The 19,998-nt window shown below is 49.3% G+C and overlaps 1 protein-coding gene across 1 annotated transcript in view; it reads left to right on the top strand.

Annotated features, from left to right (window-relative positions):
• MSH2 (mutS homolog 2) overlaps window positions 1-18,565 on the top strand; it is a 222,312-nt gene extending 203,747 nt beyond the window's left edge. Inside the window, exon 18 of the mRNA XM_032411027.1 lies at window positions 18,548-18,565. The gene's annotated coding sequence lies outside the window, so the exon portion shown is untranslated. The remainder of the gene's footprint in view (window positions 1-18,547) is intronic.
• The last annotated feature ends 1,433 nt before the right edge of the window (window positions 18,566-19,998 follow it).

Raw genomic sequence — 19,998 nt, 5'->3', positions numbered from 1 at the left:
AGTGGTATTAATGTTTTTACTACAGCAACTTTAGCACTGCCGAAGAACTGAACAAACACGTTAATAGCTTCAGAACATTATCATAGTCTTCAGGGAAGGTTCTGTGCTCATCTTGTGCTTGGCTTCCTCCCTCCCCCTCGGGAATTAGCTGTTTCTCCAAGGAGCGCTCACTCCCCGGAGGTGGTATGGAAAAGGCTGTTCAGAAGCCAGTTCTGGGCCCTAGATGTGCTCACTGCTATTGGGATTTCACTGTCTCCAGGGGCTGTCAGGGGACAGAGCTAGAGAACGCACACACCTGTCTGGGTCCACATTTGTTCCTGTCTCTCTGTAAATGGAAAACCACGTGCTCACACTGGTACTTCTAATTCCAACCACCACAGGGTTTATTCTTGTATTTTCCTAAATTGTTCATTTCCTAATTTTGATGGCTGTGTTGTAGTTATGAAGAAGAATTTTTATGAAGGAGAATTATTTGAAAGAAATACACACTAAGGTATTTACCCAGTAGGGGGATCATGAAGTCAGCAAATTACTCTCAAATAATTCAAGGGAAAAAAATGTTCCTTGAACCATACTTGCAATTTTTCTTTAAGTGTGAGATTTTTCAAAATAAATGCATTAAAAACAAAATCGGGGCGCCTGGGTGGCTCAGTCGTTAAGCATCTGCCTTCGGCTCAGGTCATGATCCCAGGGTTCTGGGATCGAGCCCCGCACCGGGCTCCCTCTTGGCAGGAAGCCTGCTTCTCCCTCTCCCACTCCCCCTGCTTGCGTTCCCTCTCTCGCTGTGTCTCTTTCTGTCAAAAAAATAAATAAAATCTTAATAAATAAATAAATAAAAATAAAAATAAAAAAACAAAATCCATCATACATGAATAACCCTGTACATACATCATTTCCTTCATGGGCAGGTATATTCTAAAAGAAGAAATGCTATGTCCAGGGCGCCTGGGTGGCTCAGTCCATTAAGCTTCTGCCTTCAGCTCAGGTCATGATCCCAGGGTCCCTGCTCAGCAGGGAGTCTGCTTCTCCCTCTCCCTCCGCCCCTCGCCGTTTTGTGCTCTCTCCTTCTCTCTCTCTATCAAATAAGTAAATAGAATCTTTAAAAAAAAAAGAAAAATGCTGTATCTAAAATTACATTTGTAATTTTAATGAATGTTGCCCATATCGTGCGCCATAGCGCTCTTACCAATTTATATATACTCCCACCCGGAGGCAGTGAGAGGCCCTTACCCTCCTTAATACAGTGTCTTATCAAATTTTAATTTTTAAAAATAATTCAATTGGTGAAAACTGTTCTCTTATATAATTTTCTTTTCTTTTTAAAGATTTTATTTATTTATTTGACAGACACAGCGAGAGAGGGAACACAAGCAGGGGGAGTGGGAGAGGGAGAAGCAGGCTTCGCACGGAGCAGGGAGCCCAATGCGGGGCTCGATCCCAGGACCCTGGGATCATGACCTGAGCTGAAGGCAGACGCTTAACGACTGAGCCACCCAGGCGCCCCATCTTATATAATTTTCATTTGCACTTGTTTTATTGTGCTAAGTCTGAAGCCAGTTGCATTTCCCTTTCCTGAGTGGCCAGCATGCAATTTTTACCCATGTTTTTATTGATTATTGTTCTTTTATTACTGTTGTTATCTTTATGGATTTAGATATGAGGGAAATTAAGGTGAAATGAATAGTAAATATTTTTCTCCATCTGACACTTGTCTTTGGACTTTTTGGAGATTGTTTTGGTCATGCAAATAGTTTTTATTATTATGTAGGCACATTTATCACTCTTTTTTGCTTTATATCAACAAAGGATTGTTTTAAAAACCTTTCCTCGGGGCACCTGGGTGGTTCAGTCAGTTAAGCAACAGATTTTTGACTTCAGCTCAGGTCATGATCTCAGGGTCATGGGATCAAGCCCCATGTTGGACTCCATACTCCGCACAGAGTCTGCTTGAGATTCTCTCTCCCTGTGCCCCTCCCCCACTACACTCTCTTTCTCTCTCCATCTCTAAATAAATAAATAAAATGTTAAAAAAAATACCTTTTCTCTATGATTTCTTCTAGTATATGTTTTAAAATTTTATTTATACACTTAGAAATTGGACACATTTGAAATCTATCCCATCCAACACTTCTTTCCTCAGACAGCAGCCCCATTTACTGAATAATTCCTCTTTCCCCACTGGCCTGAAATGCCGCCTTTACTGAACCCCGAATTCCTCTAAGTACTGGGGTCTCTTCCGGGGACTTCTGCTCGGTCCATGGCTGTGCCACAGGCACCCTCTGGAGACATGATTGGAGAGAACCTTGTCTCCTCTGGTTCTCACCATGTCTCTGGCCGCTCCTTCTCAGCCTCAGCTCAGCTCTCCTGCCCTCCCTCTCCTGTCTCACGGCACCCACCACCTCCTCTATCCTGGTACCTTTCCCTTCTCTCTCTCTCAGGCAGGTCTTACCAGCTTCACTGCAAATGCCTCCTGTGCTTGGATGGCATGTAGTACTCACTTCTCTGGCCCAGACCTCTCTCTCAACTCTAGACTCCTGTCTTCCGAGTCTCCACATAGAGGCTTAATCTGCATTCAGACTTAACATTTCTGAATCCAGGCTCCTGATCTTCCCCAGAACTTGCTTCTCCCACAAAGTTCCCCACCTTCAAAACAGTAGCTCCATTCATTCCAAAGCTCAACTCAAAAATATTCAAGTCTTAACTCCTCTCTTCACATTGGTTCCTGTCAGCTCGGCCCTCAGATATACCCAGAATCCAATTGGCTCCCACCACCTCCATCCCTGCCCCACTGTCTCTTACCTGGGTTATGGCAATAGCTGCCTAACTGGTCTTCCTGTAGCAGCCCTGATTCCACTTCCCTTAGATTTAAAAATCTAAGTTAGTTCAAATCCTCCTCTGCTCAAAACACTCCAGTGACTCTCAAAGTCCCATGAAAGTCCCCAAGGCCTACTTGACCTGCTCCTCCCCTCAGACCTTTATCCCCTTCCACATACCTACTCTCTTGCTGAGCTCCAGCCACACTGGCCCCCCTTCTGTTCCTTGAACATGCCAAGACAACTCCTGCCTCAGGGCCTTAGCACATGCTCTTTCCTCTACTTACAATGCCTTTCCCCCAGCTTTACACACGCCTCTCTCCTTCACCTCCTCAGGTCTCCACTCAAATGCCACCTTCTTGGAAGGTCTTCTCTGAAAACTCTATATCAAATAGAAACCCTATCCTGCACCCCCACCTTCTGTCCTCTTACCCTGTCCTTACCAACCCTAAAATATTATAAACAGTATCAACAGTATTCATGTATTTATTTATTATATACCTATTCTTGCTAGCAGGTAAGTCCCCACGAGGGCAACAGCTTGTCATTTTCTTTTACTGACACTCTTCTGCATCTGAGAACGCCTGGCATATACCAAGTATGTCATAAATACTTGTTGACTAAATAAATGAATGAATGAATCTGTTGCACTCTAGTAGTACAGTGCTTGAATTATTGTTGCTTTATAATAACCTATTTTTCATTTAATCCAAGATGCCATTGATTGTAAAGTCCACTACTATTTTAGGTACCACCAAGAAAGAAATGAAACCAATAACTGCTAGTTAAAGCATAACACAATGCTTAAAATTTAAAATGTATACTTACAATTTTAATGTAAATGTTTCAGGAAGTCCTGAAAGAGCACTTTTAGACTTATGTAGACGTAGAAGTTTATCATATATCACACTTGGATGTACATAAGAAAGAAAATCTAAGGACAGTAAATTGGCTAAGGTAATTCTAAAATGTCCTCATATTCCTATTTTGATTCTGAGCACTGACGTCCTTGTTTTCCAACAAATACTATCCTCTGTGTCTTCAAGAGTGTAAGTTTGGTGATACAGCATTTCTTTAAAGAATACCCCACTCTTGATCCAGGATTTTCTTCCAAGTCTCTGACAATCTCAGCCAGTGTTATTTATGTGCATGGACAGGCAATGACTACCACCTCAAGGACACCCCTTAATTTCAGACGTGTTAAATTGTAAAAACGACTACAAAGAGAAAACAGAGTCAGTGAATTATGGTACTTTCTCGTAGGGTGAATTCCCCCTACTTATTGCTCTTTTCTGAATTTTTTTCTAATCTTGCTTATTTTTCCTTTATGAGTAGTTAAATTCAAAAATCTTATTTATACAAATAAATGACAATAAATGACAAATAAATGATAGTATCAGCACAGAAGAGCCAGATCTACGGTTAATGATTTTATGTATCAACCCTGCCTTTTGCATTAGAGTGAAATCAACAAACACCTGGTGGTCCCTCCCTCTCCATGGCCTTGGCAGACATTACTAATCCATCAAGGTTCTGTTTTTCACCCATCTCAGAAGAGGCCTTCAAATCCTTCTCAGCGCAGCGTTGCTGGCGGTGACTAGCAGCTGAGTAGAGTCTGTACATAGGACTGAATCTCCCCCAGCTAACAGTCACCCAGGGGAGGTGGAGGTGAAAGGGCAAACAGTCGAGGTCTGTTATCGTTTCTTCAACCATGCTGGATGCACACTCTATCAAACTTAGTGCTCCCCCTCCTTTGGGAAAAATCATCCAGTATCAGTTGAAGGATATTTAAAGACTCCCCCCGGGTGCCTGGGTAGCTGAGTCGATTAAGCGACCAGCCCTTCATTTCAGCTCAGGTCATGATCTCAGGGTCCTGGGATGCAGCCCCACATCCAGTTCCATGCTCAGTGCAGAGTCCACTTGAGATTCTCTTTCTCCCTCTCCCTCTGCCCCTCCCCCCACTCAGGTGCATGCTCTCTCTCTCTCTCTCTCTCAAGATTTTTTATTTAGAGAGAGAGAGCACAAGCAGGGGGAGTGGCAGGCAGAGAGAGAGGGAGAAGCAATGAGCTTCTAGGCTAGCTTAGTTCAGGGCAGTAGCCCCCCCAGTAGACTACCCATGAACGGAGTTGTGTAAGACCTACTTTTGGCAAATTTGAAGGCCAAAACTTTTTTAGTTTTGAAGTGTTCTCTTTTCCCACCCTAAAGTATTCTCCGTAGAGAATCCCCTATTCATACTGAGGAGTAAATGACTGCTAGCCCAGGGTCCAAACACCTTATTCTAATTAGAGTGCCTGAACCACCTGGCCCTCCTGTTACAATGCAGGCTCCAATGGGGTGGGCTTCCGGTCAGGCTGGGTGCTGATGGTTCACAGACTGGAGAAGCTAATTAGCTCACACTGCCATAACAAAATATCACAGGCTGAGTGGCTTGAACAACGGAAATTTCTCACAGCTCTGGAGGCTGGGAAGTCAAAGATCAAGGTACCAGCAAGGTAGGATTCATTTGGAGACCTCTTTTCTTGGCTTCTATGCTGCTGCCATCCCACTGGGGGCTCACATGAGCCCTTCGGGTGAGCACAGGGAGAGATCTCTCCGGTGTCTCTTCTTTTTTATTTTTATTTTATTTTATTTTTTTAAAAGATTGTTTATTTGACAGAGAGAGAGAGAGAGAGCACAAGTAGGCAGAGAGGCAGGCAGAGGGAGAGGGAGAAGCAGGCTCCCCGCTGAGCGGGGAACCCGACTATGCGGGGCTCGATCCCAGGACCCCGGGATCATGACCCGAGCCGAAGGCAGACGCTTAACGACTGAGCCACCCAGGCGCCCCATTTCCGGTGTCTCTTCTTAAGAGGACAGTAGTCCTATCTGATCAGGGCCCCACCCTTATGAACACATTTAATCTTGCTTCCTTCCTTAGAGGCCCCATCTCCAGATAACCGAGAGTGAGGGCTTCAGCATATGAATTTTAGGGGGACACATACATTTAGTTCATAGCACTAGGGAACAGAGGGAGAATGTCCTACTCTGTCCTGTTACTGGGGAAAGCAAGTACTCCACGACATCTGCACTGGGACTGACCTCGACACCAGGGATGATCAAGCTGAAGGATTTATCAGTGACTGAGGCCAGCAATATTTGTTGCTGGCAGGAAAAATGCATTGTCTAGTTATGAACCTCGGCATCCTAGAAGTATGGGGCAAAGCCTGTTTTCAGTTCGTTTTAAGAGCGCTTCTCTCTGTGGCAATTCTAGCCAATTAAGCCAACTCTGTAGATGCCCAGGCAGAGAGGGCTTTGTGTATGGGCTATATTTAGTGCCCAGGTGGCAGGTGGACATCTGCCACACTGAGCCCAGCACTACCTTGTTCCCCACCCTGGCAGTGTCGAGATGACGCCTGGGGGCTTGTCTGGCAACATGGAGGCTTCCCCTCCCCCCCCCCCCCGAACCCTGCACTAACCCAGACCCCCCCCTCCCCCATAGTGGCTTTGGAAAAACTGCCTCAGGTGGCACAGTGCCTCTTTATGGGCACCTTGCTCTGGGCCTGCTGGCTTTTTAAGGGCCTATAGAAAATATTTGAAACCCGAATTTAAAATATATGGCTCCAAGAGACAAAATATTCTAAACTGAGAGGCGCCTGGCGGGCTCAATTGGAAGAGCTTGCAACTCTTAATCTCAGAGTTGTGAGTTCGAGCCCCAGGTTGGGCATAGAGATTACTTAAAAATCTTTCTTTTTTTTAAATTTTATTTATTTATTTGAGATAGAAGGAGAGAGAGCACACAAGCGGAGGAGGGGGCAGAGGGAGAGGGAGAAGCAGACTCCCCACTGAGCAGATCCCAGGACCCAGGGACCATGACCTGAGCCGAAGGCAGCTGCTTAACCGACTGAGCCTCCCAGGCGCCCTGAGATTACTTAAAAAAATCTTAAAAAGAGGGGCGCCTGGGTGGCTCAGTCGTTAAGTGTCTGCCTTCGGCTCAGGTCATGATCCCAGTGTCCTGGGATCGATCCCCACATCAGGCTCCCTGCTCAGCAGGAAGCCTGCTTCTCCCTCTCCCACTCCCCCTGCTTGTGTTCCCTCTCTCGCTGTGTCTCTCTCCATCAAATAAATGAATAAAATCTTAAAAAAAAAAAAAAACTTAAAAAGAAATTTCTAAATTGAAATCAGTAAATGTTAATATCCAGAAAATGTCAGTGGGCACCTGCAATTGAACTCTACTGTTATATAAATGCCTACTAAATACAAATTATGTTATTATATAATATATTTATATATGACAATAAGGACAGCATGGATGTTTTAGAAAGCTAACGTGGATAAAAGCCCTTTCCAATTTCCTAGAGCAAAGAGAGATATTTAACGTGGGGTATGGGTGTGTTTTAATGTTTGATATGATGTGAGAGGTCCATTCATGTCATCATGCCCAGGCCTGGCCCAGGCATGTTTTCTAATGGCTGTGAAGACCCTGACCCTTGGGCAAGGCCTGATTCTCACTCAACCTGTTGCCAAGGTTGTGAGGACGCTCAGCTTGGCCCCGTGCGGTCCCGACGCGACCCAGGCCTCAACGCTCTGCAGCGGAGCCTCTCAGAGGGCCCTCTGGGAACCCCCTACAACATGTAGAGTGCTTGTTCAGCATGCAGTTTGGGGGCCTCGAGACCTACTGGGTCACATTCCCCGGGAGAGGGCCCCGGGAAGCTGCACTTTCACCAAGCTCCCAGCTGACTCAGATACACACTCTGGAGGCTTTGCCTCCTGTTTGGTGGAGGGCTGTCCAGAGTCGGTACGAAGCGGTTCTCGGGGTATGAGCCAGGACCTCGGAGGTGCCGTGGCAGAGCCCTGGGGCCAGGACCAGGACCCAGGCAAGGCATCTAGGGCTGGAAGGGGCAGCAGGTAAGACCAACAGACTGGGGCTTGGGCCCTTTCTGGCTCCTGAATTCTCCCACCTGCCCTGGGCCAGTCTGCAGGGCTCAGGCCCTAACAGGAGCTCCTTGGGGCTAGATTCGATGTCCAGAGCAAGATCAAAGGGACAGATATGGGGGGTGCAAGAGGGCCTATATGCACTCATTGACCCATTTATTTGGTATACATTCCTTCATCTGATATTGATTGAGCACTTATTCTGCACCAGACCCTGGGCCAGGCCCTGGCTATACAGCCATGAATGAAAATGAATATTATTCCCTGCCTTGTGGGGCACACAGATCTGGCACAGCCGCCGGCAGATGCTAACAGGGCTGCTGGGGCCTGGTGAGAGCTGCTGGGAAGTGGAGGTGGGGTCATGGGCCAGAGGAAGGGGTCCCTTTCACCCCAGGTAGGAAAGGGCCCGGCCCAGGCGGCCTCTGTGGAATGTCGGCTGAAGGTTCTGCACCTGCAACCGATTAACCTGTAAGTCTCAACACCTGCCTCTTTCCCCTGTTCCATCCACCTCCAGTTCCTGTCCATTCTGCTTCCAAAACATCTCTTGCTACTGTCCAATTGTCTTTATTTCCACTGCTTCTATCTCAGCCCAAGCCATTGTCCTCTGCCGCCAAGGATGATGGCAGGAGCCACCCACCAGCCATGTCATTGCAGCCCTATTCTTCATCATCTCCAAAGCATAATCCTCTTAACTTCCTGCCAGGGACATGGATCCCCTGTGTAAAGCCCTTCCAGTGACTTCCCCGTGCATTCAGGATAAAATCAAAACTACTTCTAACATGGCTCATAAGACTCCTGATAATCTGGCCCTGGGCTTCCTCATGGACCTTGTCTCATGCCAGTGTCCTGCTGGCTCGCTCTGCTTCCTGCCAGAGTCTGTCAGGCCAAGGCCCCTCACACACCTGGAATGCCTTTCCTCACTTCCTTTCCCATTGCCCATAAGTGATTGCTACTGATCCTTTTGTCACTTCCAGAAGAAGCCTTCCTTGACCACTCCCCACCTCCAAGGTACATGAGGTCCCTTAGCTTTTACCTTTATTTTATTTTCAAAGCATTTATATGATAATTATATATTGTGATTATTTAACGACTGGAACATAAGCTCTTCCAGGCAGAGACCTGATCTATTTCGTCCTTTTTGGTAGACACGGTGCCCAGCACATTGATACTCAATAAATATTTGTTGAACAAATAAGCAAGGAAGGATATGGTGTGCATGTTCTAAAGTGTCCATCTTTGTGACAGGAGTCATGGGAAATGCAAGGAAAAGGAACAAAATCATAGTCCCTGAATTTTAACAGATTTAAGAAAGTATTTCTCGATCAAGACATTGTATTAGTTGTCTACTACTAAATAAAAAATTACCCCCAAATTTAGCAGCTTAAGACAAACATTTATAATCTCACACTATTTTAGTAGGTCAGGTATTTGGAAGGCATTTAGCTGGGGGCGGTCTGCCTCTGGGCCTCTCATGAGGACAAGACTGTAGTCATCTGAAGGCTTGACTGGGGCAAGAAGATTCATTTCCAAGATGGCTCACTCACATGCCTGCCATTCGTACTGGTTGTTGCGTAGTAGCCCCAGTTTTTCACCACGTGGACCTTTTTATAGGGCCACGTAAGTGTCCTTCTGACCCTGATGTGGCGGTTAAATTCCTCCAGAGCAGGTGATTCAAAAGAGCACAACCTAGAAGTCAAAATGTCTTTTATGAGCCTTGGCATTCATGCTACATCATTTCTGCCACCTCCTATTGGTTGTACAGGTCAGCTCCACTTACTGAGGAAGACTACACAGGGGCACGAACACCAGGTGAGGATCTTGGGGGACTATCATGAAGGCTGGATACCAAGTGCTGAAGTGTAGCACCCTGCGTGTAAGCATGAATTCAAGGAAAGGGACAATCTCTGGTCTGATGAAAGAGGTTGATTCACTTTGTATCCTGAAGAATGACTAGCTACTGGAGAATTGTCCATAAGTGGAGGGAAGGCAGGCAGGTAGGAGCATAAGCAAAGGCACTGGGGCAGGAAATGGACATCATGAATTTATTAATCAGAGAGGAGCATGGTGTGGCTGGAACAGAGAATGTTTGTAGTTTCAGGTAGACGTACTAAGACAATGTAGTTAGGTGCTAACTAATCGAAGAGGACCTTGGAAGCCAGGCAGTGGCATTCTGTTCTGATGGGTTGTCAATGAGGAGCAATGGTGAGTGTTATGGAGTCTGACCCGGATGAAAGCAGAGCTTTAGGAAGCATAATCTAGGGGCAGCATGTAGGGTGACTTAGTCTGGGGAGAGACTGAAGGCAGAGCCATGAGCCTTGGCCTGGCGAGAACCTGAAATAAGATCTTGATGATAGGCATGGAAAGGTGGCAGAGTTTTAAGGGTTATTATAGAGGAAAGGGAAATGGAGGATGAGGTGGAGAGATGGGTCTGCACCTCACTTTCTCCATGCACGGAAGAGGGGGGCAGTTAGTGCCTGCTCCACCCATCCCCCAGCACTGGGTTGAGCACCATGGGATTCGGTGGCTATAAAATGACTTTGACGGGAGAGAAGGTGTAGACACTGAAGGGATCACTGTTGTAGGAACAACTCACTTGGTGAGCAGTGTTTATTTTAGGACAGAGGGAGGTAAGGTTGGGAAAAGAATAGAGGATATTTGGGGACATGCCTGCCCACCTCCTCCTCCCTCTACCCCATTCATCCATTATGGATCTAAAATCTAGCACCTCTCTTTGCGCCCCACAGTTAGCCAGCTGCAATCTGGGCACTTGACTCCATGCGTCCTGGGGGGCCTGAAATCCCCTCCTTCCCCTCTGTTGACTGCAGGAACACAGCAGTCGGGAGACTGCTGGGGGAGCACCGGCCCTGGCCAGCTACTGGTTTGGGCTGAGCAGCCTGAGAGACTGGATCTTGCGGAGCCTGAAGTTGTGCCCACAGAGGCCGAGAGGCTGACCCAGCCCATACACTTTGACCTGCAGGGTCTTAACCTCCACATGTCATCTCTCCTGGTCCACTTAGTTCCTTGCCCCAAATTAATTTGCAGAGAAGACAGAGAGTAGTTTTGTTCTCATTATTGCTAATAACAATGAGATTCTGTATTTGAATTCTTCTTATCATTTCCAAGTACTTGGACAAACATCACCACAAAGGGGCACATAATGTACAACAGCACTGTTGTGTATTGAGTCCTGGCTTCACAGCTTTCCAACTGGTTAGTTCTGTCCTGTAGGCCTCGGTCTCCCCATCTATGAAATGGGCTAGTGATAGAACTACCCTTGTCAAACATCGGCAAAGACTGAATGAGGCTCAGAGAGGTGTCTGGCAGGTCATGGCAATAGGGCAGAGCTCCCACTCTCAAAATGCCTGCAGGCTGGTTGGAAAGACATGTGAAAAGAAAAAAGTCTGCTTTTTTTGGGCTGCCTGGGCTTTTGTTAATAAATTTCCAGCGGGACGTTTCCGCCACTTGCCTTTTTTTAGAGACACGAAGAGAGGAGAGTTGAAAACATTTCCTATGTTGAAATGAAAGGCACTATTTAATCTTGCCACCATCTGCCTTCGCTCCAGGCTGGGAGCCCGCAGGCCCAGCTCCCTGTTTCCTAGCGACAGGACAGGCACACCTTCCCCATTAGAGAAAAACACCCACTGTGGGGGATGCTCCTGCCCCAGGGAACTGTGAACCAGCCGTCCCAGAGCAGAAGGGGACCCAGCCTTCCTGGACATGGGTCTTCAAACAGGCCACGCTGCAGCTGGGCCAGCACTTAGCTTGCAAAGTCCTTGAGGGTGACCCTCTGTGCCCCGAGCCCCCTCCTCTTCCCCAACAAAGCTCAAAGGCTGTCTCCATTTCCTAGGGCTGCCTTAACAAAATACCACAAACTGAGCGGCTTCCAACAACAGAAATTTATATTCTCATAATTCTGGAGGTCAGAAGTAAAATCAAGGCATTGGCAGGGTTGGTCCCTCCCAGTGGCTCTGAGGGAGACCAGCTCCATGCTTGTCCCCTAGGTTCTAGTGGCTTCAGCAATCCCTGACATGCCTTGGTTTGTGGATGCCTCACTCTCTGCCCGCATCCTCCTGTGGCTTTCTCCATCTCTTGACCTCTTCCCTTATCGGGGCACCTGTCACTGGATTTAGGGCCCACCCTAATCCAGAATGATCACCTCCTGAGATCCTTACCTTAATTATATATACTTTTAGAGACCATTTTTCAAAATCCTCTTCTGAGGTTCCTGGCAGACAAATCTTTTTTGCAGGGGGGGCATTACTCAGCCTACTGTCGAGGCTATCATGTCACCTGGGCGCCTCCTGTCTGGGTGAGAAGGTTTGGTAAACTGCTGTTAGGGACAGTATTTGGGATGCCCCTTGATCCACAGCCACAAGATGTATATTTTGGAAGTGAGCTTGGAACAGGGCAACACCATAACCCAAGAGGACGTAACCCTCATGGTGGGGTACCAGGTGTGGCCATCCTGCAGGGAGACCCTTTCCGACAAGGCATCTTCCTGGTGATGCTGTGCCCTGAGAAGCAGCGGCCAAGCCTGGGCAGCTGGGCAAACAGGAGAGTCACGCCTGCACCGCCTCCTACACCCTACAGGGCTGTTGGGGCCCTTCCTCCTACCCCAGCCGGGGAGATCGGCAGACTGCCCCCCCCGGTGGTCCTGGCCCATCCTCCAAGGGGCTCCCCAGGTTCTGGGAATGACCCACCCTCTTTTCCCTCCCTCTCACAAACAAGACCACCACCTCCGGATTTGGGAGGGTCTCCAGTTCCCGAAATATCCCCCTCACTGATGGCTGAAACCCCATCATTTGAAATCCATTTCAGTCCTTATTTTTATTTTTTTAAAACGTCCTATGCGACCACAAAACTATGACATGAATTAATTTTTTTTAATTTTTATTATTTTTTAGATTTTTAAAAATTTATTTGAGAGACAGAGAACACAAGCAGTGGGGAGGGGCTGAGGCAGAGGGAGAAGCAGACTCCCCGCTGAGCAGAGAGCCTGTTGTGGGACTTGATTCCGGGACCCTGAGATCATGACCTGAGCCAAAGGCAGACACTTAACTGACTGAGCCACCCAGGCGACCTATTTTTCTTTTTAGATTGTATTCACTTATTTGAGAGAGAGAGAGAGAGAGAGAGAGAAAATAAGTAGGCGGGGAGGGGCAGAGGTAGAGGGAGAAGCAGGCTCCCCGCTGAGCAGGGAGCCCAACATGGGGCTCAGTCCCAGGACTCTGGGATCACCACCTGAGCCGAAGGCAGATGCTTCACCAACTGAGCCACCCAGGTGCTCTGAATTTATTTATTTTTAATAGGTAATACATTGTCATAGTTCCAGATTCAAAAGGAACAAAAGGACATCCTGTGAAAATTCTCCCTCCCACTCCTGTCTCCACCCAATCCACCTCTCTAGAAGCCACTGATGTTTCAGTCTGAAGTATGCTCCGGAGATACATATATAGTCCTAGATCTGCGTTTTCCCTCTTCTGCACAAATGGTAGCTACTATACCTAGTTTTGCAGCTTGGTGTTTTCACCTCACAATATATTTTGGGGCTCCTTCCACCTCCGTCATAGAGAGCCTGCTCATGTATTTTTTCAGTGGCGGAAGTACCCACAGTGTGCAAGCCCCGTGGCATGTTCCCCATGCCCTGTTGATGGACCCATGGGCTGTTGGCTAGGTTTCCTACTCCTGGAAACAAGGCCACAGTGAATAACCTTAGTGTGCATCATGTCGCGTGTGAGTGGAAATAAACCTCTAGAGTAAGTTGCGAGAAGTGGCCTGGCCGGGTTCCCCCTCCTCCTGCTGTATGTACACCTTCTGGAGGGCGCTCAGGCCCTGGACTGAATAGCACAGCCTCCGAGGGCCTGGCTGGTTTATTTGAAGATGGTGAGCACTCTGCAGGTGGAAATGTGAAACCCGTCTTGATGGGGTTATTTAGGGATGCCGTGGAGTCACTCAAATGCAATTCAAGACCATATAACTGTTTTTTAAGATTGTATTTGTCAGAGAGAGAGAGAGAGAGAGAGCACAAACAGTGGGAGAAGCAGACTCCCCGTGAGCAAGGAGCCTGTTGTGGGGCTGGATCTCAGGACCCCAGGATCATGACCTGAGCTAGAGGCAGACCCCCAACTGAGCCACCCAGGCCTTCCCAAGACCATAGGATTTTTATGTTGCTGTTAAACCTGGCTCAAGCGTTGCCCCCATGCACACACAGCCTGTGTCAGGATCCGTCAGGGTGGGCTGGGGCTGGGGGCTGCAGGCCTGGCTCCTAGCTCTGGCTCTGCTCTGGGTGACCTTGGCAAGCCACTCACCTTCTCTGGGACAGTGGGTACTGGAATCCTTGTCATTCCCTCTTTTCCAGACTTGCAGAAGGGTAGGAAAATGTGTTCCACAGCCCCCTACAAGTCATGCCCCAACAGCAATCACACCCTACTTATTAATAATTACAGTGGCCATGAAACAGAGTAAAACCCCATTTCACTCTCTGGCTGGTGTATTTATTTCCAATTTTTTATGTCCTTGGCTCTGTGAAAGAAAAATAAGTTTGAGGAACATATTTCATTCTGGGCTTACCTGGCCTGCCAGGGCAGCCGGAGCGGGCTGCAGGCAGATCTGTGGGGTCTGGCCCTGAAGACCCTGAGGGGCGGGGGCGTTTGCTGTGGGAGCCTCCTGGGCCGGGTTAGGGGTAGGGCATCTGTTAGGATTTTCTACCTGGAGGCCTTGAATATGGACAACTAACATTTTCCTGGTGCTTTCTCAGTTAATCTGTGATTCAGTCAGATTCATAGTAATAACAGATGTAAGCAGAGAAAGAAACTAGTGAAAATTTCTTTTGGGTTGGGGGGGTGCTCAGAAACGTGCCTTAAATTTGAAGCAGGGAGCTCAGAGATCAGGTGAGAACCAGTAGAAGACAAAGTAGCCAGGAGCTCAAATCACTCCCCGGGAATGAGGAGGTGAGGACCCCACAGCTTCAGACACTAAATATCACCACAGGGAGCATCACCACTGCCCAGGCTGAACCCAGGACACCAGAGGCTGAGGTGACCAGTTACTACAAACTGTCATCCCACTGCTCACCTTCAGCCACCGTGGTAGGCCCAATGGGATGGCCTCTGTGTCTGCTCTCGTAAGTCACTTACTTGAGATTAAATGTCCCTTCTGGCCCCAATGCCCAGTGTGTGGAACCTGGGTCACTGTCCATACCCCAGCCACAAGAGAGGTGGAAGAAAGTGGGTGGCCTTTTCAGCTTCTAGAATGGGAAGCCAGCCTGCTCCTATAAAGACTTAGGGAACGGGCCCCCCCACCCTAAGGAGGGGGTGTCAGATGTAGGGTGGCCGAAAGGCAGCTATCATGACTCTTTGCACACCAGTCTCAGGATCTGGGTTACCATAAGGATATCCTCCTTGTCGAGGGGTGCTGGGGTGGTGTCCTTCCCCGAATCAGGGCTCCTGGGATCTTCATATGGAGATCTCCGTGCAGAGCCGTCTGACATTGTAGCTTACCGCTCACGATCAGCACACCGTTAGGGGACTATTGGCTGATGCCCCGTCTTTCCCATCCTTTCCAACGGCGGTAATGGTAGGCCTGGAGCACACCCCCACATCCATTTGAAACCCACACCCCTTAAGCTGCCACAATAGCTCCTTTTAACCATGAAAATAATGCTGTTTATCCTTTGGAAGATATTTGCTGGGAAGCAAAGACCTTCGGTAGAAAAACAGGCTGTTAGACACAGAGATGTAGCCTGGGGCTCTCTGCCAGGCTGGCTGCCTGCGGCTTGACCGGTGAGAGGGGCTGGACCACTGGTGGTCACTGTGCAGCTCGGCGGCACCCCACGGGGCGTCCGCTCAGTGGGGACAATGAGTGCGGCGTGCCCCAGCTCCGTTGCACAGAGGTGCCCGGCCGTGGCTGCACAGTGTAGGCCTCAGTAACAGGTGGTGGCAGGGGGGACTTTTTCCAACCTGTGCGTGTTATAGCTACGGACACCCAGGTGCGGAGAGAGGGCCAGTGAGGTGCCCAGGGTGACTCCACAGGTTAGGGGCAGAGTGGGGATTAGGGCGTGGTCCTGCCCCCTGCCACCGCCCCCAACAGGATGCTGACTCAGGTGATGGGAATGGGAATATGAAGCACCCGGGGACGTGCTGGAATGCAGACCTTGATGCAGCCGGTGGGGGCCGGCTGAGAGTCTGTGTTTCTAACCAGCACCTGGGGGCTGGCCTTCCAGGAGCCAGGCTTTGGAGCCGAGGTTTGCACCCTAGTGGGGCAGTAGAATTACTTGGGGAGCTTTCATAAATTACTGATGCTTGGGACGAGAGCCTCATGGAACTGGAGGCGGTCAGTGAGCCTCACGGACGCCTGGGTTGAGGAGAGCCGCAGTAGAGGCCACTAGTGAGAAGGGGTTTCAGGAGCGCCAGCAAGCCTCCACTCTTCCAGCTGCTACTCCTAAAACCCCTCAGGCCACAGCGAGGTTTAAAGAAGCCGGCCCCTCCCGGAGAGGTGCAGCGCCTCTGAAGTGGGGCTCCTTACAGCAGAGGTGCTGGGCGCCAGGAGCTTTGGGAGGAAGGAGCCATGAAGGAGGGAAGGTGTGTAGAGGGGAGGCTGGAGCCAGGAGGCACTTTTTTTTTTTTAAGATTTTATTATTTGTTTGAGAGAGAGAACGCACAAGCAGGGGGAGAGGCGGGCAGAGGGAGAGGGAGAAGCAGGCTCTCCGCTGAGTGAGGAGCCTGATGTGGGACTCGATCCCAGGACCCTGGGATCATGACCTGAGCCAAGGTGAACCTCCCCGCCCAGCACACCTGAGGCAGACTGTAATTTTCCAGAGGGATGTCATTCATTTCAGGGGGGAGGTCTGTCAGACAGAACCAAGGAAGCAGACAGAACGCGGAGGAAAAGGGGTGGCTTTGTGACTACTGCCGTGGATGGGCTCCTGTGGGGAACACCAGCTCCGCCTCGGGCTCCAGAGGAGCACATTCCGTACCCTCTTAGAGAATGGTGAGGCCCGGGAGCAAACGAAGGGTCTGCAGATTCCTGTTAGCTTTATTTAATCCAGTATTTCCAAGTGCATTGGACCATGGAACTCTTTTATTACAGGACGACCATAATGTTCTGGAGGGCTCACTATGGGAATGAGACCCCCTTTCTTGGAGACTCCAGGACAGGACTGATGCCCGAGTGCCTCAGATCTGGAGGTTCAGGGCCAGCTGGAGGCCGAGGTGTGACTCCACACCTCCAGCCTTCCTGCAGTCTAGAGAGCCCTTCTAGAGCCTTCCTTGCCAAGAGCCTTCAGAGGGAGGCTGGTCCAAACAATACCTTGGTTTTGGACTTCTGGCTTTCAGACCTGTGAGACAATAGATTAATGTTTTAAGCCTCCAAGTTTGTAGTGATTTGTTACAACAGCCATAAGAAAATAATACAATCAATTATTTGGTCGCCTTGAAGATGTTTCCTGGCTCACCTCCTACCTGGGTTCCAGCCTCACGGACAACGGCGTCCCCCTCAACTTGTGATGTGCTCTGCCCTCAAGGGCCTGAATCTTGCAGCTCTCTAGGGCCCCCTTGGGTGGGGGGTCTCCCAACAGAATCTCCTCACTAAGTTCCCTCCTCAGCTGGGGGCTAGTAGCTGGAGACAGGTTCCAGGCTAGGAACCTTTCCTTCTTGGTACCTGGGTCCCTCAAATCCAAGCTGGGGGTGACGTCCATGAAGGGCATTGCTGGCCAAAAGCACAAATCTCAGGGAAAAAGGGCCCTTATGACTGTGGGCATTGCAATGGCTCCTACCTGCTGTGGGAAAGCCAAAGAAACTGCAAGCCTAGCCTGGAAATGGGTCTCCACAAGCCATGGGGCCCGGGTTTCCTCCTTCCACCTGCTGCTGGAGTCCCAAAGGCTGGGATACCCCAGGGTTTGGCCCCCAGGACCCCCAGAGGGGCTAGGGAAGCCAGGGCTGGGTGGGCCTCAGTCAAAGTCATCTGAAGGGGAGCTGTGTCCCTCCCCCAGTTTGGGGGGAGGGGGAAGAGGGAGGGAGGGCCAGGAAGAGGCTCAGGAGGAATCATAACCCCCAGGAGGTGGGACACCTGCTTTTATGGGCTGTGTGACTACTAATGAATTGAACTTTTTTGTGTCTCAGTTTCCCCTATAAAATAAGAGCTTTGCTTTCTATCCTAAGTTCTCTTCTGTCACCAAAAGTCTGTAAGACCAAATGGGGTACCAGGCTTTGGGGGTGGGGCGGGATTCAAAGGTAAAGGGAACACAAGACCTGCCCTGGAAGTGAGTGCAGTCTGGTGGGGAAAGCTAGACACTGGCCAGTAACAGAAGTGCCTCCCAGAAGACAGTGGGAACAGGGACCCTCTTCCAGGATGGGCTGCATATCAGGATCAGCAGCCCGAACCCCAGATGAATCACCAGGGACCCTGGAGTAGAACCCTGGGGGTCCCAATGTCGAGCCATGACAGAGCACCCTACGGGAGGGGGGTGCTAGAGAGCAAGGCGGGGAGACCTCCTGGACGGAAGTGGGAAACGGCAGGAACCTAAAAGAAGACGGACTTAGATTCATATCCAGCCTAGGTTTCTGGACTTTTGTGGTGTAAATTGGTGTAAAGAGTGAAGGGGAAATTGGTATTTAAGGGTGGCTGAATTGATTTGTATTGGAAAAGGCAGGAAGTGAGCAGAGGGAGCCCTGCAATTTGGGTTTTGAGAATGTGTGAAGGAGGGGAACAATTTTGGGGTAACTGAGCCATGGTAGAAATAGCCATCAATGTGTCCTCTATGCTACGGTTATAAGCTGCCTTTTGTGTCTTATCAGATGACTGTAGTAAAAATGTACATTGCTTTTCAGTTACTTTTGGATACCAGGCTGATGATTCTTTGGATGCTGAGACTGACTTTCCAGGTAAGTGAAACCAGCTGCTCCTAGCGGGTACAGGTGGGTGAGGCCTGCCTACGAGGGAGAAATGCAGAGCAAGACTCCATGTATCTTGTGGCCTGAGTCAAGGTCAAACACAGACCTTCTCCCTTTTTCCCCTGCCAACTTCCCAGCTCTTTGTCTCATGATCGGTTAAGATTAGAACTGTTGGTCCCCCTGAACATTACTTGTTCAGCCGAGACTTCCCCAGATCGCAACACAATTCCAACTGCAAGTCCCCCTCCCTGTACCTTGTGCCCTCTTCCCTGGAAAAGCCCAAGTCAAACCCCTGAGGTGGTCTAGTCTCATCAGGGCACTCACTTTTCTTCCAGTAGCCTGAATAAAATGAATGTCCTTACTTGTTCGGTTTTTGTCTGACACTCCTAGGAGGTGGATGAGGAAGATATTCTTTATTCCTCCTTTATACTTTATACTTGGGGAATGAGACTGTGCGATGGTAAAAGCGACGATGGTAAAAGCAACTTTCATGAGGTCCCAGAGGGGTGAGAAGACCAGAGGCTAGAACCTGGGTTTCCTGATTCCTGTTGCTTGTAAGTCTGGCCTGTCTTTAGCTCTGCAAACAGCCCCAGCCCCAGTCAGGCTGGTTCAGACCAGCAGCCTCTGGTCCTGCAGTCAGGCTCCTCTCCCCATCTGCCATCAGCCTGGGGCAGGACTGTGTGTAAGGATCCTAGACCCCAGAGCTGCTGCTGCCTTTTTTTTTTTTTTTTTTTTTAAGATTTTATTTGTTTATTGACAGAGAGAGAGAGGGAACACAAGCAGGGGGAGTGGGAGAGGGAGAAGCAGGCTTCCCGCGGAGCAGGGAGCCCGATGCGGGGCTCGATCCCAGGACCCTGGGATCATGACCTGAGCCGAAGGCAGACGCTTAACGACTGAGCCACCCAGGTGCCCCGACCCCCGAGCTTCTGAAAGGGCTCCCAGGAGATGATGTGGTCTGAGCTCTATTTTTCAGAAGTAGCAACAGACTCATGAGGTTTAGTGACTTGTTCAAGATCACACGGCAAAATTGGTCGCCTCTAGAGCAGGGCTGAGCAGTGGGAGTGGGGAGGACACCTCAGGGAGAGGTGTGACCCTGACCTTGCAAGTTACAGTCTGGCCCCTGGATGAGCAGCTGGGATGGGACCTCCTTTGGACTGTGCCCAACCCATTCCTCCCAATGGGTTCTCAGGGTTTGAAGAGATGCTCAGACAAGCTGCCTGGCGTCTTCCAGCCCCACAACTGCAAAGTGGGGTCTACATGTACACACTGACCCCAAAACTAGTTGTTGGGATGTTTGAGGGCAAGAAATGCGTTTGAGGTTGTTTCTAGGAAGGGTGTCTGCAGTAGGCTGATTAATGGCCCCCAAAGATATCCTAATTCCTGGAACC

This window comes from Phoca vitulina, unplaced genomic scaffold (genome assembly GCF_004348235.1).
Source record: "Phoca vitulina isolate PV1807 unplaced genomic scaffold, GSC_HSeal_1.0 scaffold12, whole genome shotgun sequence".
NCBI classification, from domain to species: domain Eukaryota; kingdom Metazoa; phylum Chordata; class Mammalia; order Carnivora; family Phocidae; genus Phoca; species Phoca vitulina.
Note: the sequence above shows the minus strand (reverse complement) of the source record. Positions and strands in the feature narration are given on the sequence as shown.